Source organism: Panthera onca, chromosome B1, assembly GCF_046562875.1.
Source record: "Panthera onca isolate mPanOnc1 chromosome B1, mPanOnc1 haplotype 2, whole genome shotgun sequence".
NCBI lineage: Eukaryota > Metazoa > Chordata > Mammalia > Carnivora > Felidae > Panthera > Panthera onca.
Window position 1 is genome coordinate 72,612,724 of NC_138342.1, and position 25,041 is coordinate 72,637,764.

Here is a 25,041-nt window from a genome sequence, read left to right on the forward strand (position 1 = left end):
TTGGGTCACTGTCTGTCCCGCGCCCCTAAGCACCAGGGGACGCTAACACCGTGGTTTTTGTCTCTCACACACGTTGCTCACCCAGAGAGCAAGTAGGTCGCTATCTAAAGAGTTTCTGAGAAATTAGGTGCCTGCTCCCCAGGACAGTAAGTTCAGGAACTGAATCTAAGGGGGAGAGGAGCGGATTTTTGAATAAAAATATTATTATGAACAGTTCAATTGTATTCTTCACACTCCTGTAATAAATACTTCTCTGCAGCAGTGTTCGTGTGGAAAAGCCGGAAAGTGTGCATATTCGAGAAAAAGTTTGGTTATCAGGCTTTATGAGTGTATAAGACTATCCCAAAATTTGCCTACTGCATCTACCCTTGGAAATTAGTACTTGCATCTGTTTTCCGGTTTGCATTTACAAACAAAAATCGTTATTGAAAGCAACACTAGGGATTACTGCTAATTCTTCACCCATTGCTTGAAATCTTTAGCTATGGGGCACCTGGCTGGCTCTGTTGGTGGAGTGTGCGACCCTTGATCTTAAGGTTGTGAGTTCAGGCCCTGTGTTGGGTGTGGATTCTATTTTTAAAAAGACAAGTTTTAGCCAGGAAGCCTATATAAGAAATCGATTTGGGGCGCCTGGGTGGCTCAGTCAGTTGAGCCAGGACTCTTCTTTTTTTTTTTTTTTTTTTAAATATGAAATTTATTGTCAGATTGTTTTCCATACAACACCTAGTGCTCATCCCAACAGGTGCCCTCCTCAATGCCCATCACCCACTTTCCCCTCCCTCCCATCCTCCATCAACCCTGTTTATTCTCAGTTTTTAAGAGTCTGTTATGGTTTGCCTCCCTCCCTCTCTTCCCCCCCCTTTCCCTCCCCCATGGTCTTCTGTTAAGTTTCTCAGGATCCATATAGGAGTGAAAACATGGTATCTGTCTTTCTCTGTAGGACTTATTTCACTTAGCATAACACTCTCCAGTTCCATCCACGTTGCTACAAATGGCCAGATTTCATTCTTTCTCATTGCCAAGTAGTATTCCATTGTATATATAAACCACAATTTCTTTATCCATTCAATTGATGGACATTTAGGCTCTGGACAACCTGGAAGAAATGGACGAATTCCTAAGCACCCACACACTTCCAAAACTCAAACAGGAAGAAATAGAAAATTTGAACAGACCCATAACCAGTGAAGAAATTGAATCAGTTATCAAAAATCTCCCAACAAATGAGTCCAGGACCAGATGGCTTCCCTGGGGAATTCTACCAGACATTTAAAGCAGAGATAATACCTATTCTCAAGCTGTTCCAAAAAATAGGAAGGGAAAGAAAACTTCCAGACTCATTCTATGAAGCCAGCATTACTTTGATTCCCAAACCAGAGAGAGACCCAGCAAAAAGAGAACTACAGGCCAATATCCCTGATGAATATAGATGCAAAAATTCTCAACAAGATACTAGCAAATCGAATTCAACAGCACATAAAAAGAATTATTCACCATGATCAAGTGGGATTCATTCCTGGGCTGTAGGGCTGGTTCAATATTCGCAAATCAATCAATGTGATACATTACATTAATAAAAGAAAAGATAAGAACCATATGATCCTGGCAATCGATGCAGAAAAAGCATTTGACAAAATTCAGCATCCTTTCTTAATAAAAACCCTCGAGAAAGTCGGGATAGAAGGAACATACTTAAATATCATAAAAGCCATTTATGAAAAGCCCACAGCTAATATCCTCCTCAATGGGGAAAAACTGAGAGCTTTCCGCCTGAGATCAGGAACACGACAGGGATGTCCACTCTCACTGCTGTTGTTTAACATAGTGTTGGAGGCAGGACTCTTAATATCAGTTCAGGTCATGATCTCTCAGTGGTGGGGCTCTGTGGGTGGAGCTGTTTAAGATTCTCTCTCCCTCTCCCGCTGCTCCTCCCCAGCTTGCTCTCTTTCCTTCAGAAAGAAAGAGAGAAAGAGAGGGAGGGAGGAATTGATTATACATAATTTTTTAGAATATTAAAAATACCATACTGTATACTTTTAAAGGATTTTAAAGTATATATCCATGATGTGCTCAAACATTTGGATGAAATTGGTTTTTTGGATTAATTTTGAGACCGTTTAAAGATGCTTAAAGACCCATATACAAATATATTTGTCACTTTAAGCCAAGGCTGAGTAAAATTTTTCAAAGCTGGCTCTTGATAACTGCAAAATTTAAAAACGCCCTCTGAAGAATAAAGCTTTACTGATATCAGTAAAGATTTTAAAAGTTGCCAGCAAACTCTGAAGGCAATTCCAAGAGGAGAATTATTAAAATGGAAAAAATACACATGAATTTGATTTTAAAAGCACATAAAAAAAGAATAAGTTGAATATAGCATTCTGCAATTACATAAAATGAAAACAAACCAAAAACTTATACCTAGAAAATAGCTAGCAATACAAGAAAGTGTTATTTTTCTGGGTTATGACATTACTGTTCTTTTTTTCCTTCTATTTTAGTGTAATTTTCTATATTTGTTTCATGCAGATATGCAACCTTTATATTGGGAAAAATAATTTTGTTTAAAAGTAAAATAAATCAATGAAATGTCAGTGTTTTAGTCACTAAAATGTATGTATAAAGACAATGACAATACTTAGAGTCATAACCTCACCCAAAATAGAGCTTAAAAAAAAAAAAAAACTAAAAGAATTAAAACTTTCTGCCTGTTTTTAGTCCAATTTTTAGAATAGTTTGATTTTTTTCGTATTGATATGTCAGTGTATGTGCTAACTAACGTTACATTAATTCCTAATCTCACTCTAATACACTCTAAAGATCCACCTAAAAACCAAGCTTTAAGGGCTCTTTTGCACTCAGAAGGAAGTAAGAGCAGGAAGCTTACCTTTTCTATACTATTCTCCAGAAGTGATTTGTGCCTCTTCCTTTTCTAGGTGGAAATTGTGGAGGGAGAGAAGCATAGCAATTTGCTGATTTCTCTAAAGCTGATCATTGCCATCAATTTGATAAATTCAGACTAAAGCCAACATTTCATAAATGTATTGCATTGTTAAGAAATGAGTCATTTTAGCTTATAAGTTAGCATTTTATTTTGGGGCTAGTTATTTTTTTTTAATATTTATTTCTGAGAGAGAGAAAACGTGTAGGCAAGCACGAGCAGGAGAGGGGTAGAAAGAGGGAAACAGCGGATCTGAAGCGGTCTCTGTGCTGAGAGCAGACAGCCCAACGTGGGGCTCAAACCCGGCTGAACAATCCAGCTCAAACCCATGAATCCTGATCATGACCTGAGCATAAAACCCAGAGTCATTGGCTTAACCAACTGAACCACCCAGGTGCCCCTGCACTAATCATTTTCAAATGCCCTGCCTTCTGTTTTGCTGTTTGGGTAGTTTAGGTCACAAAATATAGGGAGGGAGGAACCTAAAGATGACCTTCCTCATTTACAGGTGAGTCACCTGGTGGAAAGGAGACCAGTTTGCACAGGGTCAAAAGTTAGGGTAAATGGGGAACTCACAGCTTCTAAGACTGCTGCTCTCTGCCCTCCACCTCATAACCTTCCTTTTTTATATTACCAGAGAAGAGTAACTGCCCAGTATTTAGAGAGCCTGATATTGGAATTCCCACTGAATGCATTCTCATTCTGGCACTTTTTCTTTTTACCATTTAACTAAACTTATTTTTCTCTCCTGTTGTAGTATCAAACAAGATGAAAAAAAATGACTTGGAGGGGCACCTGGGTGGCTCAGCACAGAGCCCACTTCAGATCTTCTGTCCCCCTCTCTCTGCCTCTCCATTGGCACACTCACTCTCTCAAAAAGAAACATAAAAAAAAAAAAAATTACTTTAACCCAGCAAGCACATACCATCTGCTTTTAGTCTTTTTCTATGCATACACATTTTCTTAAAAAACAAAATGAGCTTACATACAATAGGTACAGAGATGGAAGTCATCATCCCAGAAGTCAGATAGCCTACATCTGTACCCTGGTTCACCCAAACCCTGGAGATTTCTGCTTGTACTAATTACGTGATCTTCGGGTGGTTATTGGTAATCAGTGGAAACAATCTCTTAGGGTAGTTAGAAAGAGTAAATGAGATAATGTGTGTAAAGCCCTGAACAGAATTATTATCATTGGTTAGCACTCAATAGATGGTAACTATTATTATTTTGTAAACTGCTACATTGTAAACTGCAAACATGGTTCTCTGTCATTCAATATCTTTCTACAACTTTATAGTTAATAGCTGCATGGTATTCATTTGTTTGTTATATACCATAATTAACTAATCTTCCTATTAGTCACAAAACATTCTTGTAGCTATTTCATCACACACATCCAGATAAATTCCAGAAGGTGCCTTGCTCAGGCAAAAGGTATTGCTTGTTTTAAAATTTTTAATGCAAAAAAATTTTTCTAATGTATATAGCCAGATTTCCCACAAAATTATTTGTGCCAAATTCAGTCTCCCAAAATTTAAAAGGTTGTTTGTTCCTCTAAGCTCTCACAAATACTGGATGGAATAATAATTTTAATCTTTTAAAATTTGACACATGACAAATGTCAGTGTTTTAATGTACATTTCTTTGACTTAGTGAGAGTAAATTTTTTTAATGTTTAATGATCGTTTGTGGTTTATTCATGAATATTCTATGTAAGACCTTTGCCCACTTCTCTCTATTGATTTCTTAGGCTGCAGAGCAAGTAAACAGAAGGACACTGGATCTCTGATGAACATTGATCTCCTGAACTCTCTCCAAGCTAGTTGAAGTCACTGTTTGTCATATTTTATGAGCCTTATAATCAAACTACAGAATTATCAAAATTAAGATTTCTTTACAATCCTAATTGAAAGCTTTGGGGCCATCTGGAGTCCACACCCATTAAACACACATTGAAGATCTAAGTGGGCACTGGCAGGGGTGGGGTGTCACCTTATGTTTTTGTAGGCAGTATGCATGGACACGAACAGATAGATAAGGAAGCTGACCTCAGGTGAAGGGAGCAAACAAACTCATTCATGAAATCACTTGAGCCTCACTTTTTTTTTTTTAACATTTATTTTTTGAGAGAGAGACAGAGACAGAGTGTCAGCGAGGGAGAGGCAGAGAGGGAGATGTAGAATCTGAAGCAGGCTCCAGGCTCTGAGCTGTCAGCACGGAGCCTGATGTGGGGTTCAAACTCACAAACCACGTGATCATGACCTGAGCCAAAGTCAGATGCTTAACAGACTGACCCACTCCTGAGTGCCCCTTGCTTTTTGAAAACTCCAAAAATAACTGGAAGTTTTTCTTTTTTTTGTGGCGGTCAGGTGGTAATACTCCTTTTCAATAATCACACCAGTGAGGGACTTGCCTGTATGGTTTTCACAAGGGTATCAGTGCTTAATGGAATGTCAGCAACAGACACAGGCAAAAGATATAAATTTGTTTAATGTTGATTAAGGGTATGGCTTATTATACAGAATGGCAAACCAAAGCAAAATCAACAACAGTATTCTCATTAAAGGATCAAACTTTCTGGGCCTGTAATTCCATGAATCAGTCACCCTACTATCAAAGCTCCCATATAGACCTATGAGAAGCTCTGCTCATCCTTCTCACAGGATTTTTAATGCCTTCTTCGCCTTTCCCAGCTGTCCTGAGCTCTCAGTCTAATTGCCAGCCTGGCCACCAAGTGCAAGGAGCTAGTGAGGGCTCAGTATATTCCTTAATGCTCACTCCAAGGAGTGAGCTTCTCAGAGTCAATTTTCCCCTATCAAGTCCAGGTTTCATACAGGACTTATTTTATGGACATGGGGCATTTGGGTTATGTATATAACATCTGTAATGTGTCCAAGGTATATTTATTTTCACCACTTCCAAGATAAAGCAAATAAAAAACAGTGCAAGCAGCTATGTACACCATGCTCCCCCGTGAAGTCCGTGACAGGAAGGTCAGTCTGTAATGACTTGAACACCCATGAGTAAGTGAAGGAATGGAAACAGAGTACAGATAACTCCTCCCAAAGTTTTCACTATAACAAGAAGGTGAGAGAAAGGAGTATCCCTTAAGGCCATCTTGGGTTCAAAGAATATTTCTTATTTGATTGGACAGGCTGGAATGTGTGTGCGTGCCAAGATGACAAGTCATAAAGAAGAAAAGGTGGTTAACTGGTATAATCAGGTCCCTTAAGAAGGGAATGGAAATGAAATCTAGAGGCATTCACATTACAAAAGAAAAGGAAAAAAGAGGTTAGAGTGGGAGAGAGCCAAAGCATAAGAGACTCTTAAAAACTGAGAACAAAGTGAGGGTTGATGGGGGGTGGGAGGGAGGTGAGGGTGGGTGATGAGTATTGAAGAGGGCATTTTTGGGGATGAGCACTGGGTGTTGTATGGAAACCAATTTGACAATAAATTTCATTAAAAAAATAAAAATAAATAAAAATAAAAATACATTAAAAAAAAGGAAACTTTTTTTTTTAATTGTGGGGGAAGGAAAGGGAGTCAGGATGAGTCATGCAGATTCATGCAGATAAATATTTTCATTAGGGAAAAGAAAGAAAATGGAAAGAAATGTACTTTCTCTCCTAAGCTGGAGGATCTGCTGAAGGTACAGTGTGAGGAGACCAGGGATTTGAGAAAATGATAAACCCTGGAATAGAGCTATATTCGTTTCCTATGGTTGCCATAACAAAATACCACAGACTTAATGGCTTAAGACAACAAAAATTTATTATCCTACATTTCCATAGGTCAGAAGTCCAAATGGGCCTGACTGGGCTAAAATCAAAGATGTCAGCAGGTCTGCACTCCTTTCTGGAACTTTTCCAGCTTCCAAAGGCCACCTGCATTCCTTGGCCTATGGTCCCATTCCTGTAGCTTCCAAGCCAACAACAGAGCATCACTCTGCCCCTGCCTCTGTTATCATATCTCTTTCTCTCTTATCTTCTGCCTCCTGCTTCAACTTTAAAGGACCCTTGTGATTGCATTAGACACATGGGATAAGCCATGATAATCTTTCTATTTTAAAGTCATCTGATTAGCAACCTTAATTTCATAGGCAACCCTAATTCTCCTTTGGCAGGTAACCTAACACACCCACATTCTGGGTATTAGGACATGACATCTTTGGGAGGCCACTATTCTGCCTACCACAAGGGCCTAAGTAAACAAATTGGATACTAATGTAGGGATCCACCCAGCCCCATGGAGTTGGTCTAAAGATGATTTTAAACTAAAGATATTTGAGATGCAGTCAGTGGATGCTGAAAGAAGCCTTCTCGCAGCTTCCCTTATCTGACCAAAGACAAAATCTTCAGAAAGTAAAACAGCCATAAAGCCCCTCTCAAGGGAACTTCACTGCCAGGAAAAGGACCAAGCACTCCCACATGGATAAGAAATTGCATGAACAAACATTATCACAAATGGTCATACTTTCATTTGTTTCCCTAAAAACCCATTTGTCTTTCCTAAAAGTCCTTTGTTCTCCCATGGAAGCCCTTTCTCCTGCCCCCCCCCCAAAGTGCCCCTATTAAGTTGGTATATAAACCCCATAAACCCTATCTTTTCTCCTTTAATCTGTTGTCGGTTAACTTTCAGCTCCTTCCCCACCCCACTGGACCTAAATTGGTAGAGGGAACATTTGTCCTCCCAGTAGTAATAAGGGACCTAGAGAGAGACTGCACAGCAACACTAAGGACCCCTAAGAGTAGATTCTACAAATATAGCAGCATCAAAGCCACAAGTGGGCATGATTTTCCCATTCACAAAGAATTCTCGCTTATGAATTCCCATTAATAAAGATAGAGAAGTTAGAAGGTTGAATAAAGTCTAGAATGTGGTTTTGCTAGGTGGATAAAGCAATAGAAAAATGGAGCAAGGAGTTGAGTGGGTGACGTGATTCATCATAAGAAAGTGAAACCAGGGGGATGCCTGGATGGCTCAGTAGGTTAAGCGCCCGAATTTGGCTCAGGCCACCATCTTGCAGTCTGTGAGTCTGAGCCCTGTGTCAGGCTCTGTGCTGACAGCTCAAAGCCTGGAGCCTGCTTCGAATTCTGTGTCTCTGTCTCTCTCTGCTGGCACTCTGTCTCTCTCTCTCTCTCTCTCTCTCTCTCTCAAAAATAAATTTAAAAAAATTGAAAGAAAGAAAGAAAGAAAGAAAGAGGAAGCCAGGAAAAGACAGGTAGAAAGGGAACCCATGGAGGCGTCACTTGGAGGCTGAGGAGTGGAAACAGGAGGATGAGATCACTGCACAGGAAATTGGCATTTAAGACTAGAATTCCAGGTTTTGACAAGGTTGCATGGTTTGGACACGACAATAGGATTATGGAGGTGGAAGGGAGGTTTTCTATCAGTTTAACATCTTAAAACAACACTCATTTATTATAGTTCTGGAGGTCAGGAATCTAGGGCAGCTAGGCTCGGCTCTGCTCTGTATATCATGGGGACAAATCAAAGTGTCAGCCAGCTGGGCTTTTACCTGAAGGAAGGTTCTTATCTGAATGACCTGCTTCTAAGTTCACCTTGTTGGCAGAACCCAATTCTTTGCAGGACTGAAGTCCCTGTTTCCTTGCTGACTGTCAACCAGCGCCTCCAGGCTGCCCACATTCCTCCTTATGTGATTCCCTGCATCTTCAAAGCAGGTCCTTCTCAAACACTGAATCTCTCAGACTTCCCCTTCTGCCTTTTAAAGGGCTGGTGTAATGAAATCAGGCCCATCTTGATAATCTCACCATTTTACGGTCAACTGATTTGGGACTGTAATTATAACTGCAAAATTCTAAATAAATAAATAAATAAATAGCTGCAAAATTCCTCAGAGCCGTACCTAGATTCACATCTGGGTAAATAACCAGTGAATGAACTGGAATCTTGGGGTTTGGGGAAAAGAGGATCTTTAAAATTGTGCCTACCCTTGGGGAAGTTGAGATCAAAGAGCACAAAAGCCAGGGTGGTGGGTTGATCATCTAAATAAACAGACTTTGCCAAGGTAGTGACCATCTTGGAGAGAAGGGAAATGCCAAAAACCAGTGGTCAAAGTCTTAAAATCATAGAGAAAACAGAAGGTGGCATTAATACAGAAAAAGACAGTGTGTGTGTGTGTCTGTGTGTCTATGTGTGAGTAGCGGTGGGGGCCAGGGGGTGTTAAGAGCCCAGATGTGGAGCCATACTACCTTGGTTCATGTAATTTGTTTCATACAGCAGACTAGAGACCCAGTAAGAAATAATTCATTTGGGGGCGCCTGGGTGGCTCACTCGGTTAAGCCACCAACTCTTGCTTTTGGCTCAGGTCATGATCTCATGGTTAGTGGTTTCAAGCCCCACTTCAGGCTCTATGCTGACAGCATGGAGCCTGCTTGGGATTCTCTCTTTCCCTCTCTCTCTCTGCCCCTCCCTCATTCTCCCCCCAACCCCCACTCTCTCTCACACACTTTCTCTTTCTCTCCCTCTCTCTCAAAATAAATGAACTTTAAAAAAAAAAAAGAAAGAAAGAAAAGAAATAATTCATTTGGTTATAAAGTTCACAGAGGTAGCTAAGCCCTAAAAAATGAGCACAGCAAGGAAAAAAAATATGATTAGGTACTGATAATTGACCTGCAGAGTCAGAAAGTGGCATAATAACATTTGTCCTGCAAAATAGGCTAAAAGGTTAAATGTTGAGAGTTCAACAAACTAAATTCCACATATCCATAAAGTCTTTTAAGTAATCTTTTTAATTGAAATATAACATACATCCAAAATAAGTACAGAAAATCTCAGTAAACAGCTTTATGTATATTTACAAAGTGAAAACACCTGTGTTTCTGCAACCCCGATCAAATATATGTTTGTTATATGTCCATTATATCTCCATAGAAACAAACAAAAACCACATAAAACTCATGTATAATGATAAAAGTCAAAACAGTAGTTACCTTTGGAAGGGACAATGACTAGGGTGGAGCATGGAGACTTGGCAGTGTTGATAATGAACAAATGCATATACATATATATGTATGTGTGTTTGATCTGGGTGGCAGATATACAAGTGTGTTCACTTTATAACTATACATTAAGCTGTTTACTTAGATGGTCTGTACTTATTCTGGATCTATGTTATACGTCAATTAAGAAGTTTACTTAAACAGGGGGCGCCTGGCCGGCTCAGTCAGAGGACCATGTGATTTTATATATATATATACATATATATATATACATATTTCTTAATGTTTATTTATTTTTGAGAGAGAGAGAGAGTGTGTGAGCGGGGAGGGGCAGAGAGAGTGAGAGACACAAAATCCGAAGCAGGCTCCAGGCTCCATGTTGTCAGCACAGAGCCTGATGGGGGGCTAGAACTCATGAAACATGAGATCATGACCTAAGCCAAAGTCAGACACTCAATCGACTGAGCCACCCAGGTGCCCCAAGGAACGTGTGATTCTTGATCTCGGGGTTATAAGTTCAAGCCTCGTGTTGGGTATTTATTTTTAAATAAGAAAAAGTTTAAACAAAAGACTTTATGGATATGTGTTATGAGGAAAGGAAGGATGGGGAAATGCCAGGTTAAAACAAGTGAATTAAGTAGGCTTCATCATTACTGAACAGCATTTATTCATGGAACCTATCCCCCAAGAAGCATCTCAAAGGCTGTATTCTTGGTAACATACTAACAGAAATGGACAGAATCTTCTGGAACCAAATTGTGGAAGACTTGAAAGCCAAACTAAGGAGTTTAAACTTATCTTGAGAGTGAGAAACTAATGAAATTTTAGTGTAGATGGATGACATTGTCAAAGTAGTGTTTTCAAAAGATTAATCTGTTCACATACAGAATGGATGATGGGGTGTGAGAAGGCAGAGATCAGTCTGAAAATGAAAAAAAAAAAAAAAAAAAAAGACTGAACTAGAGCAATGGTGAAAAAATTTTTGAGGAAAGGGGCGTGAAAGAAACATTGCAAAGGAGGAGTTTATAGCACCTGGTAACTGGTGGAACATTGAAGGTAAAAGATAAAAGAGCTGGAACTGACATCAAGATCTCACACCTGAGAAGCTGAAAACCTCATGGTGTTGTTAATGGAAATGATGAGAAAGTAATGTATCTGTCCTCAGTGTGTGTTCTAAATATTGCCTCTCTCTGGCCTTAAACACAACAGATAATTGATAAAACTTGATTGACTGAATAACAAAAGTGGGTTTATCTTATGCAATTCAGGGGCCTATCCACCCTTACCTGACTTTGCCATGTTGTTAAAATGGAAGAGGGTTTCATCAATGACTGATCTCTTTCATATGATACACTACTGACTACTATAAACACTTCATTGTCTGCAGAGATAAGAGTTCATTTTTGGGAACGAATGAAGTTAAAGTCTAATGGGCATTAAATGACACATGGTTCATTATACAATGTGTTAGAGTTTTTTCACATCTGACTGTCATGTTTAATATTATAATGGATGATGTCAACAAAGCCAAACACTTATAACTTCACCCAGAACCCATATTAGACCCAGGAAACGTACATTCAATATTCTATGTGTGACAAAGCCATAAGTCAATCTAGATGTACCCATGTTTTATCTCCTCTTTCAAGTTTTTGCTATTTGATACTTGGGTGCCTCAATTTCTTTCCACAAATTAAAGGTGATAATATCCATGCTACAGGGTTGAATAAAGATAAAATAAAATAATGTGGGGATGCCTGGGTGGCTCAGTTGGTTAAATGTCTGACTTTGGCTCAGGTCATGATCTCACAGTTCATGGGTTCAAGCCCCATGTCGGGCTCTATGCTGACAGCTCAGAGCTTGGAGCCTGCTTTGGATTCTGTGTCTCACTCTCTCTCTGCCCCTCCCCCACTCCCTCTCTGTCTCTCTCTGTCTCTCTCTCTCAAAACTAAGTAAACATTAAAAATTTTTTAATAAAAAATAAAAATAAAAATAAAACAATGTGCATTTGGAAAACATAAGGTAACCTCGATGTTTACTCAATGCCAATAATAACTTACTGATTAATACTTATTGAGAACTTGCTACTTGCCAGGCAGTATTCTAAGTGCCTTTAAGTTTTGTGAGGTTTTTAAAAAACTTGGTCAATCTTTACAACAATGCCCTTAGGTGGATTCTATTAATATCTCTATCTTGTAGATGATAAAACTGAAGCATAGTGAGAGTAAGGAATTTGCCCAAGGTGATACAGCTAGAAGACAATTTATGCTCGCATTATGTCTCTTTACCTTAGTGCTGATATAAGAAACAATGACACCACTATTTCCTGTAAAAACTGTTCAGAAAAAAAAAAATTTTTTTTTGGAGAAAGAAGGCAGAATGAATTTGCTCACCCTTCAAAATCCCCCTCCGCCACACATACCAAAGTAAAAGAAGAAAAATAGGAAAGTCTAGGCAGTGGTGAATCTAAGATACGAAACTCCATGAAAGAAACCCCAAATGATAAGAATTTTACTAAAGCCTGCAGGTTGAGGGACTTGGGGCTGGAAGCAGGTAATGGTGGTAAGGAGTTTGGCTAAATAAAAGGAACTCAAACCACACAAAGCAGGGGACTGGAGTCAGGCTCACTTTTTGAAGCCTCAGGCAGGGATGCTGCTGCCCACTTATAAAAGGGTAGAGGTGGTGAGAGACAATGCTGTTCAACTCTGCCTAGGGATGTGTGGCTATATTGTGTGGATGGGGATATTGAGGCAGAGACACAGCACATTTGCAGGGGAACCTCCCCAAGCTGCCATCTTGCATCCCTAATGCCTCTAGAGGTCTATGTGCCTCCTCTCTGTAAAGAGGGCAGTGGGCACTGAGAGCCACTGGGGTGGACCTTTAGCTATGAAGTGCCTGGTCTCACCGGCTGCCTTTGGAAGGTCTTCAACACTGCTGGATAAACTCGGGCACCTCCACGGCTCCCTGCTCAGTAACAAGACTTCCCAAATCAGATTCCTCCACAATGAAAGTGTGAGTGACTCAAGCCACCATCCCGGCCTTCCCAACCTCAGCAGTGTATAAGACTGATAATGAATTAAATCATGTTAATCCTGAAAAAAAGGCACTACTAAGCTCTGGCTAGGGATGTAGCCTATGGGCTGCTCCATTTCTAGTACACTCTTATGGACCTTCTTACATGTCTCTTAGCCCTTACATATTTTCCACATCTTTATCTCTCTGTGTTGGATCTTGCATAATTTCTTCAGATATGTCTTCCAGATGTCTAATTCTCTATACAGTTGTATTTATCTTCTATCCAAATTCTTAATTTCAATGATTAGGGATACTTTTCATTTCTAAAAGTAGTATGTTGTTCTTCAAACTGGCCTAATTATTTGATAGTCTCCTATTCTTGTTCATGTTTTCAGTATCTTTTTTTTTTTTTACATTTTAAAATACTTCAAACAGAATTATTTTTCATTTCAATTCTGATAATTATAATATCTTAAGTCTTTATGGTTCTGGTTCTATTCTCCATGGCTTGCTTGATGTTTGTTTTGTAATTTTTTAAGTTTTTTGGGCAACCTATATGAAAGAATTCTTTGAGCCCTGGAAAAGTCTGAATTTCCTTCTCTCAGACACCTGGGGATTTTACCCATCCTCATAGCCTTTGAATTATAGGCTTGTGTTTTTGGATCATGCAAAGAATGTACATTCAGTTCCCAAACTACATAAGATTGGGCCAGTGGCTACAAATTCTCAGGGGAGGGTTTTTTTTCCTTCTTTTTAAAATATCCGTTCATAGTGTATGCCAAGATAGCAATGTTGTCTTGTGGTTGGCAGAGTGGGTTTCCTTTCTAGTTTGCCCTATCTGAGGGTATACCTCTCCTGGGTCTAGGTGTTACATTTCCATTTTATGTGAACTCAAGGCTTTGACCCCATCCTTTCTGTGCGATGCAGCTCAGATCAAAACGACCACTGTAGATCTCAGATACCCAATGAGTTAGCTTACTTGCTTGGCCTTTGTTCCATTACTGATCTTAGTGAACTCACCTAATCATGTAAAAGTAGGTTTTAATCTTTAATCAAATATTTTTAGATATTATGTAGCTGGGTAGTTTCAGGGTCTCAAATGCTGAAGTAGTGCTGAAAATACAAGTCCTCAAATATCTCCATCATCTTTTTCATTTTCTCATGGAAAATGGAAAATTACAACATTTCACAAGTTAGAAAAAGATATGCTGAGCCTCAATGTAGATATCGACAACTAGTGGCCAATCTTCATTTCATTCATATTCTCCTTTTCTCCCCCTTTCCCACAAATTATTTTGAAACAAATTTCAGATAGCAAATAATTTTATTCATAAGTATTTTCATACGTATTTCATAAATATTTTCATAATGTGCCCCCCAACCCCAACACACAGAGTATGTTTGGAAATGTCCAGTAGTCTTTTTGTGGTCGTGATATCTGAGAGTTGCCATTGTCACACAATGATCATAAGCCAAGGATGGAAAACATCCTGTAAAATAAGCAACAGTGTCACATCCAAGAAATCATTGCCAAATCCAATGTCATAATGATTTTCACCTATGTTTTCTTCTAAGGTTTTACACTTTTAGCTCTCAACATTAGGTCTTTGATCCATTTTGAATGTTTTCTGTTTATGGTATAAGGAAAAGATCCAACTTCATTCTTTTGCATGTGGATATGCAATTTTCCCAACACCATTTCTTGAAAAGATTATCCTTTTCCTATTAAATTGTCTTTTTACCCCTGTTGAAAATCAGTTGACCATATATGCATGGGTTTATTTTGGGACTCTTTATTCTATTCCATTGGTCTATATGTCTGTCCTTACACTCATGATTATAGGAGCTTTGTAGTGTGTTTTGGAATCACAAAGTGTGAGACTTCTAAACTTGCTCTTCATTTTCAAGATTACTTTGGCTATCCAGGGTCCCTTAAGATTCAGATGCATTTCAGGATGGGTTTTTTCTACTTCTGAAAAAAATGCCATTGGGATTTTGATAATTATTCCACTCAATCTGTAAATAATTTTAGGTAGCACTGTCATCTTAACAATATTAAATATTCCAATCCATGGGCACAGGATATCTTTCCATTTGTTTATGTTTTCTTCAATTTCTTTCAGCAATCTTTTGCAGTTTTCACTGTATAAGTCTTTCACCTTCTTAGTTAATTTTATTCCTAAGTATTTTATTGTTTTTTATACTATTGTAAATGAAATTGTTTTCTTAATTTTCTTTTCAGATTGTTTATTGCCGCAGTACAGGAAAGCAAGTGATTTCTGCATGTTGATTTTGTAGCCTGCAACTTTGCTGAATTTGCCTATCAGCTCTAACAATTTTTTGTGTGTGTGGAATCTTTTGGGTTTCCTATGTATAAGATCATATACCATCTGTGAACAGAGATAATTTTACTTCCTTTCCAATTTGGATGCTTTTCTTTTTCTTGCCTAATTGCTCTGGCTAAAATGTTGAATAGATGTGGGAAAAGCAGGCATCTTTGTTTTGTTCCTGATTTTAGGGAAAAAGTCTTCAGTATTTCACCACTGACTATGATGTTAGCTATGAATTTTTTTTTTTTTTTTTTTTTTTTTTTTTTAATGTTCATTTATTTTTGAGACAGAGAGAGGCAGAGCATGAACAGGGGAGGGTCTGAGAGAGAGGGAGACACAGAATCCAAAACAGGCTCCGGGCTCCGAGCTGTCAGCACAGAACCCGACACGGGGCTTGAACCCACGGACCGCGAGATCATGACCTGAGCCGAAGTCAGACGCTCAACTGACTGAGCCACCCAGGCGCCCCTAGCTATGAATTTTTTATATATGGCCTCTATCATGTTGAGGAAGTTTCCTTCTATTCCCAGTTTATTGAGTGATTTTTTTATCATAAAAGCATGTTAATTTTGTGAAATATCTTTTCTGCAAATATGTTTGCTATATGAGATGATCACACAGTTTTTTGTTTGTTTGTTTGTTCTAATAATGTGGTATAGTACACTGATTGTTTTTCATGTGTTGAACCATCTTCACATTCCATGGTTAAATCCCACCTGGTCATGGTTTATAATCCTTTTAATAAGTTTTGAATTTGATGTGCTATTATTAAGTTAAGAATTTTTGTGTCTATATTCACAAAGGATAATAGTCTATAGTTCTTTCTTTCTATTGTGTCTGTGTGTGGCTTTGGTACCAGGGAATGCTGACTCCACAGAGTGACTTAGGAAGTGTTCCCTTCTCTTCAATTTTTTAGAAGAGTTTGAGAAGATTTGTGTTAGTTCTGAAAAGATTTGGTAGAATCTATCTGTAAGCTAATTGGTCCATTGTTTTTCTTTGTTGGGAGGTTTTTACTACCAATTCCATCTCCTTGCTGGTTGTAGATCTATTCAACTTTTCTTTTTTTTTTTTTTTTAAGATTTTATTTTTAAGTAGTCTCTACACCCAACATGAGGCATGAAGTCACAACCCAGAGATCAAGAGTCACACACTCCACCAACTAAGCCAGCCAGGAGCCCCTCAGCTCTTCTATTTCTTCATGAGTTGGTTTGGCTGATTATATGTTTCTGGGAATTTGTCCCTCTTATCTAAGTTATCTGATTTGTTGTTGGACAATTGTTCATCGTTTTCTTTTATAAGATGTTTTATTTCTATAAAATCAGTAGCAATGTCCCAACTGACGTTAATAATTTGAGTCTTCTCTCTTTTTCCTTAGTCAATCTAGCTAAAGGTTTGTTTGTTTTATACTTATAAACATACCTATAAAACTTGTTTTAGTACTTAGTCCATGACTTTATAACTGCTTAGTTAAATATTTGCCTTAAAAGAGTGTGAACTACATTTTAAGGCCAGTTTCTAGCTTTATAAGAGGTACTCAACAAATTCATTGTTAAATGAACAAAAGAGGTAAGTTTAAAGGAGTGTACAAAAAGAAATGTATACAAATCATATGTGCAAAGGAGGCATGGGGTGGTTTGAGGTAAATGTGCAAAGTTGGCCCTTCTATACTGAACACAATACAATTTCCTTAACAGCATGAGTTTTTTTATTGTTATTATTTAAACAACAGCCAGTGAGGTGGACTTCTATTATTAAAGCCTGGTTCCTACAGAGTTCTTCCTCACTTCTCTTTAATGTCTAAATTTCTTTATCATGAGCCAGCAAATAAAACCCCAATCTTAACAGGAAATAGTGACTCTCTCTCTTTGTACTCCTGCCTTAGCTAAACTCAATGACTCCTGATGTTTTTGTTTATCTTCAATTTAAGCTCCGCCTCCAGTGTTCCATAAAACCTTGCATACAGGCATTGCAATTAAGCTATTGAGTTTATTTACAAAGTTAGAAGGACATTTGGTTAATTGTAAGATCCCTTTCAACTCCACCAGTCAGTGATTCTGCTGGAGATGAGTTATTCAGCTTGCTGAGTTTAAAATGCCACTGAAATGCTCACTAGCAGTGGGTTTCAAATTGTGGTCTGACAATCCTAGGATACCACAGAGAGGCTTCAGGAACTCCACAAACCATTTATGTAAATGTTGTTTTTAAAATATTTTAGCCATTTAGAGAAAATATTTGCAAATCATATTTCTGATAACTTGTGTCCATAGCATGGATTTTTTCTTCCCAAATAAATAAATAAATAACATGCATATATTTTCATTCCATTCTGTAGTGAAACTAAAAATGTAAATGGGGAACCTAAGTGTCTGACCATTGTTTTTGGCTCAGGTCATGAACTCACCATTTGTGAGATCCAGCCCACTGCTGGGCTCTGTGCTAACAGCACGCAGCCTACTTGGGATTCTCTCTGTCCCTCTCTCTCTTTGCCCCTTCCCTGCTCTCTCTCTCAAAATAAATAAATAAACATTTTTTTAATGTAAATACTGCATATGTCTTTTTTTAAAACGTGTACTATAGAACAACTTGTATCCAGAATTTATAACACAACTCAATATCAAAAAATTAACCTAGTTTTAAAAATAGGCAAAAGATTTAAGTAGAAATCTCAGCAAAAATATATGAATGGTCAATAAGCACATGAAAATATGCTCAACATCATTAGTCATTATGAAAATACAAATTAAAGTCACAGTGAGATACCACTTCCTACCCTAAAATGGCTATAACCAAAGACAGACAATAACAAATGTTAGCAAGAAAATGTGGAAAAACTGGAATTCTCATACATTGCTGGTAGGAATGTAAAATGGTGCAATTACTTTGGAAAATAATTTGGCAGTTTCTTTTTTTTTCTTTTAATTTTTAAATGTGTATTTATTTTTGAGAGATAGACACAGAATGTGATGGGGGAGGGGCAGAGAGAGAGGGAGACACAGAATCTAAATCAGGCTCCAGGCTCTGAGCTGTCAGCCCAGAGCCCAATGTGGGGCTTGAATTCATGAACCACGAGATCATGACCTGAGCTGCAATCAGACACTTAACTGACTGAGCCACCCAGGCTCCCCCATTTGGCAGTTTCTTAAAAAGTGAAACATAAATTTACCATATAACTCAACAAATTCACTTCTAGGAATCTATGTGAAAGAAATAATAACACATATTCACACAAAAGCCTGTAAACAAATGTTTACAGTACCATTATTCATAACAGCCCAAAACTGGAAACAACCTGAATGTCTATCAACTTGCTAGAAGATGAACAAAATTTGTTGTATCCATACAATAGAACCCTATTCAGGAATAAAAATGAATGATTCATGCTACAAGATGGATGAACCTCAAAAACATGATAAGTGAAAGAAGCCAGGGTAAAAAGAGTATAGGATTCCATTTAGCAAAATGCCTAGAGAGGGCAAGCTGTAGAGTCAGAAAGTAAGTTAGCAGTTTCCTGGGGCTTGGGGTGGAAAAGGGGAATGACTGCAAATCAGCTTCAGGAATTTTTTTTTAAGTTTATTTATTTATTTTGAGAGAGAGAGAGAGCAGGGGAGGGGCAGAGAGAGAGACACAGAGAAAGACAGAGAATCCCAAGCAGGCTCTGAGTTATCAGTGCAGAGCCCGACACGGGGCTCCATCTCACAACCGTGATCCATGAGATCACGACCTGAGCAGATATCAAGAGTTGGACACTTAACCAACAGAGCCATCCAGGCACCCCAAGGAAGTTTTTTGTTTTTTGTTTTTTGTTTTTTAAATATACTTCCTATAATGCATTTGGCATTCTCAGTTACATCTTCTGTATATTGGCTCAAAAGAGCCCACCCATAAACCTGCGTCAGTCCATAGTCCAATTTGAGATTTGTTTCCACATCCAAAGTAGATTTTGACTGTGCCAACGGGGGACTCTAAGAACCACGGCAACCTGTGCCCCACTGTCATCAAGTTCCCAACACACTTTGATCAGTGCATAAATCCTTCAGTTCCAGCTAGAGAAGGGGGGCTGGACTCCTGCCCTAGGCCTGTTCATTCTTTTTTCTTTTCTTTCTTTCTTTTTGTTTTTAAGCATTTTGTTAGCATTAAGAACCTCCCTCCACATACTGTCCCCTCCACATACCCTTAGTCTTCTCCTCGGCTCTTCTGCTGAAGAATTTGGCCTTCATGATGACAGGCTGTTTTGGGAGCTTTCCTGTCCCCAGAATAGCCTGATTGCATCACCTCGATGATGGCAGCAGCTCCAGTCTTGTTTTTGGCAGCATTTACATGTGTCTGCTCACTAAACAATGTCCACCATTTATCAAGATTGACAGTTAGGCAGAAGCTCTGCTTCCTCTTTAAGTGGTGATGCCTCATATCAACTTTCCCAAAGTAACCTGGGTGGTAGCTGTCTCAGTCGATCTGGTGGTGATGCATGCCACCGGCATTACACCAGCCTCTTGGTGAGTCCCAGTGCTTGCAGGTACGGCAATGGCAGTGGCTCATGTGGCTCTGAAGTTTCTGGGTCTTCCTCTGTCTGAATGGCTGTGTGGAAAACGGTGCTTAGTGAGAAGGCCAGAGGGAGGTGGGGCAGGGGATGAAGCCTGATGGTGTTCAAAGGGCCTGTAGACCTGGGGAGGGAGGATCTGCCCTGTGGCCCACTCAGCAAAGCTGATATTAGGGATTGGCCCCAGGGCTGTTTGGCCTCATCAGGGCTGTGCCAGAGTGCACCAGCCTGCCAGTCTCTGAGGTCTGACAGGGTCTGAACATGCAGCCTCAGGCTCCTAAGCCCAGGCCAGCCCCCTGCCCTGAGGCCCACTGTGGGAGATAGGTGTGGGGGGGGGGGGGGCGATGGTTGGGGTGCAACCTGAGGAGTAGAGCTTGTGGCCACACCAGCAACCAAGCAGGGGCACATTTAGAATCCAGGCCTGTTTGTTCCTAAAAGGATAAAAGTATGGGTAGGGAGGTGGTACTGAACGCATTAGGTGAACATCAATCCACACTGCACTGCAAGGGGGCCTTTCCTCTTGGCCCCCATTTCAGCAACACAGTCTTGCAACATGGGGTCAGCCACAGAGAACTTTGTGATCTCCACTGCTGGCCCTCCCAGACAACTGGCAGGGCTCCCTCATTTGCTAGTCAAGGAAGAAGCCTCTGTAGTCTCACTGGGCTTTTGACCTTTATATGACTTCTCCAACCTACCATACTAGTAGGCCATGGTACAGGTCATATAACCCACTGCCCATGGCCACTAAACACTTTATGAATGAGGTCTGTTTCTCTTCCCTAGGGCCTGTTCCCTACTTGCTTAGTCAGCCTACCAGAGAAGTGTCACCTGAATTTTTTTTTGAAAGAGCATTGTCACTTTAACACCTCCAGGAAAAGGGAATTTTAAATCCCATGGAGTTAATCTGCCAAAAGTACTAGGCGGTGTTGCCTCTTTTACCAAGAGACAAACAGGCTGCCTTCTGTAGCAGTTTTATAGGAGCAACAAGTGTTCTCTCAGAAACAAACACTACTAGAGTTTGTGAAAGACAGCAATTATTCTTTGACTACATATGGGATTCTGTGTGTGAACCCACTAACAGAAGTTTAAGCATCATAACTGGTGGGGTGCCTGGGTGGCTCAGTCAGTTGTGCCTGTGACTTTGGCTCAAGTCATGATCTCATGGTTAGTGGGATCAAACCCCACATTGCGCTCTTTGCTGATCATGTGGAGCCAGCTTGGGATTCTCTGTCTCTGTCTCTCTCTCTCTCTCTCTCTCTGCTCTTCTCTGACTTGTACTCTCTCTCAAAAATAAATAAATAAACTTAAAAAAAAAAGTATCATAACTGGCAAGTACATCCTCAATTTTGTTGGGATTGTAAATCTCCCTTCTGGTGGGTGTCAAAGGCCATGGAGAATGTCACCTGCAACTTGCCAATCCATAAGATATCATTAAACTAAAAACATTGGACATCAGAAGAATTATCCTCTGATACCATAGGAACATTCCAGTTCAACATGTAGTATATAAATATATAGAGAAGTATTTCCTTATTTATTTAAAACATTTTAAGGGGCACCTGGGTGGCTCAGTCGGTTAACTGTCTGACTTCGGCTCAGGTCATGATCTTATGGTTCGTGGGTTTGAGCCCCACATCAGGCTCTGTGCTGTCAGCTCAGAGCCTGGAGCCTGCTTCAGATTTTGTGTCTCCCTCTCTCTCTGCCCCTTTCTACTCGTGCTTTGTCTCTCTTCCTCTCTCAAAAATAAATAAACATTAAAAAATGTTTTTAAACATTTTAAGAAATTATACAAAAACATATAGTGCCCTTTCACATACTATCTTTCACATACTAAACTTTGGTAAGTTTAACATATTGGAAGCATACAAGCTAATTTATGTATGTTTATATGTATTTCAGAATAAGTCTTCTCTTGTCATCTCTGTTTAGTCAAAGAAAATCATAAAATTATTAAGATGATGAACGCAATACAAAAACCTGAAACCATGTCCAACTACTAGTCTGTAAATCAGATTTTTCTCAATAGTGTACAACCAAAACAAAATCAAAAATAAGTTTATTTCAGAGGCTTCCTGCAACTATAATAAACTCTCTTTACAACAGCCTTGTGTTCATCAAAAATACTATTTTCACTGACTCCATAATAAGTAAATTCTATAAATTTTAACATATAAATAACAATAAATATATTTTTATATACTGGAGTTTATTTTACAAGTACTATATGGACTCTCAACAATTCTTGGACTGTTTTATCACCCCATTTGTGCTAAATACATTCTTTATTCTGATAGGTTATTATAAAACTAGTTATAAATGATTTAGTTTTAGTTTTGACCTGTTAATACAGGTGATTGTGAAAAAAAATTTTTTATAGCATTTATTTTTAATTTTTAAAAAGGTTTCTATTGTTAAAATAAAAGAAATCTGAATTCTCTGGGCCATAGGTGGTACAGAAAGATCAAGCTCAACTACATTTTTACTAGAAGGGTGAATAGAAACAAGTTCAGTTTGAAAGGACACCTTATTATTGTCCTCTGAGGCTGCCATGAAGGTGATGGGATCGTACTTAGACAACAAAGGTTTAACTTCAAAAAAACATTTAAAAAAAACCAGGTATTCCATTTCCTCCTTGATCCAACATTTCATAGTAACCTAGAGTATTCTTACTGCCTTCCTCTTTCCTTTTAGTTAGAATTCAAACATGATGAGTGGAATCCCTGTGGCTAGCTTGGACTGTGAAATGACTTTGAGAGTAGAAGCCATATATGACAAAGAAAAAATGTGGGTTCTTTGAAACCATGGACTTTTTTTTAAGCTTTTTTTTTTTAATGTTTGTTTTTGAGAGAGAGAATGTGAGCAGGGGAGAGGCAGACAGAGAGGGAGACAGAGGATCCAAAGCAGGCTCTGAGCTGACAGTAGAGAGCCTGACACAGGGTTCAAACTCACGAACTGGGAGACCATGACCTGAGCTCAAGTCAGATGCTTAACCAACTGAGCCACCCAGATGCCCCTGAAACCATGAACATTATACTATTTCTGGAATGCCCACCTCAAGATGTCTTCAACATGAGAGATAAATAAGTGTCTATATTGTTTATACCATTATCTTTCAGTTAAACTTAATCCTATAAGTATACTGATATCAGAGTGTTGCAGATAGAGGGAGAGGTCTGCACGAAAGTTCTGAGACAGGAAATGCTTGGCATCTTCAAGGCATAGCAACGTTAGAGTGTCAATAATGAGAGGGAAAATGGTAAAAGATTGTGTAGGGCTTAGTGGCTTATTGGTACTTTGAGGTTGTATTTAGATGTGGAAACGCATCAGAGGGTTTCAAAAAGAAAAGTGACCTGATTGATTTTTATTTTAAAAGAATCTCTTTGTAAAGAAGAGAATGATGCTAACATATAAGAATCCTCATGGTGGTGCATAACCATTTATTACAATATTCTCTACACTTCTTTTATATACGTAATATATTCTAGTTTATAAAATTTCATAGAAAACTTTTCACAATCATCTTTGTTAACTGGCCAAAGCTAAAACTGAATTATATATAACTTTATTTACAATAACTTACCAGAATAAAGAATGTGTTTAACACAAAGAGTTTCTTCTTTATAGAAACTAAAAAACAGATAGTCCAAGAATTGTTGAGAGTCCATATAGTATATGCTGGGCTCAGAGAGCTCTGCTTTTGAATCCTGCTTCAGGGTTTTACTAACTGGGTGGGTGATCTTGATTAAATCACATGACCTTCCTAATCTACCAAAGTATAATCATCTTTATCTCTGAGGATTAAGTGTTTAGCATAGTTCCTGACACAGAAGAATCATCCCATAAATGTTGTCTTTATTAGTAGTAATCACAATTATTAGACTAATAATAACATTGGATCAGAACAGTGTGAAATTTCCAGTCCCTAGAGACAGCTCACACAAAATTTTCCATCACTTGGATGACAAAGCTCTTAAATGTGCCCCATTTTCTCTACTCTGATATCTAGAAGGGCCCACTTGGAGATTTGAGTTTCTAAATCATACAGAAGAATGTCCATAAGAAAATCAATTGTCATTCTAATTCATACCTCAATTTCTTGTGAACTTATTATGAATCAGCAACTTGAGCCCATCAGCACAAGCACACTGAGAAGATCCAGTTTCTAGACCCAAGTAGGTGAGGCCCAGCCTCTTAACTAGGTTGATGTTATGTCAGTAAGACATAAGCACTTGAGCAGCAATTGATCATTTGAGAACTAATTCACACATATAAACAAACATGGCTGTTGAGGACAGAATTTGGTAGTTAAAACCATTCAAGCAGACTTCCAATGGCCAGTCAGGCAAGTAAGGACCTTGGAAGTCACCACACTCCTTTAACACCAAATAAAAAGTTGAACAAACTGAAAAATCAATAGCTTTTCTTAGCTCTGTCAGAGAAGTGAGGACAAGGAGCAAACTGCTTCCCCTAAAATGGGAGACAGACAGGTGAATAGAGAATCACAACTTAATAGGACAAAAACTCACAAACAAAAACTCTGGGAAACCAGTGCCAAGGTAAGAAAACCTGAATTGCAATTGATAAATTGCTGGTGGACAGGTCTATGAGCTAAAAACTCCAAGAGGATCACCTCATTTTTGTGGGTTTTAGCTCCTGAAGTTCTACCAGGTGCTCACAGTAAAGATCAGAGAAAAATCCCCCTCAGCTTCCCGTAGGAAGAGGAAACAATTTTGAAACAAACCAGAGCATTCTGTTCTTAACAAAGCCTGTCTTCAAGAGATACTATTTTATCAGACCCTAACCACCTATTAGGGTTTTATCAAAGTTTAAAATTACCTAGGAAGAGATTAATAACCAACTCCAGCCCCCTCTAGCCATCTTGTCTTCTCTAAGGCTGGGTGGTAGGGACTGAGAAGCACTTGTGAAGTTCAAACTAAGAGCACAGGCTCACTAAAAGACAATCGTAGGACTACAGAATGCTACCCCTTGTCCCACACCTTACCAACAATGCTGTTTACCAGCATTCCTTTTACCCAGTATATAATGTCTGGCTTTCAACAAAAAATTAAAAGGCACACAAAAAGGCAAAAAACACCATTCGAAGAGACAGAGCAAGAATCAGAACCAGTCTTAGATATGCTAGGGAGGTTGGAATTATCAGATCATGAATTTAAAACAACTATGATCAATATGATAAGTGTTCTAATGAAAAAAGTAAAGCTGAAAAAACAAGTAGGTAATGTAAACAGAGAT

General features: G+C 38.8%; 1 protein-coding gene across 2 annotated transcripts in view; it reads right to left on the reverse strand.

The window, feature by feature from the left end:
- Positions 1–25,041, reverse strand: part of ABCG2 (ATP binding cassette subfamily G member 2 (JR blood group)) — a 131,123-nt gene that overhangs the window by 66,774 nt on the left and 39,308 nt on the right. The gene's annotated exons all lie outside the window — the stretch shown is intronic.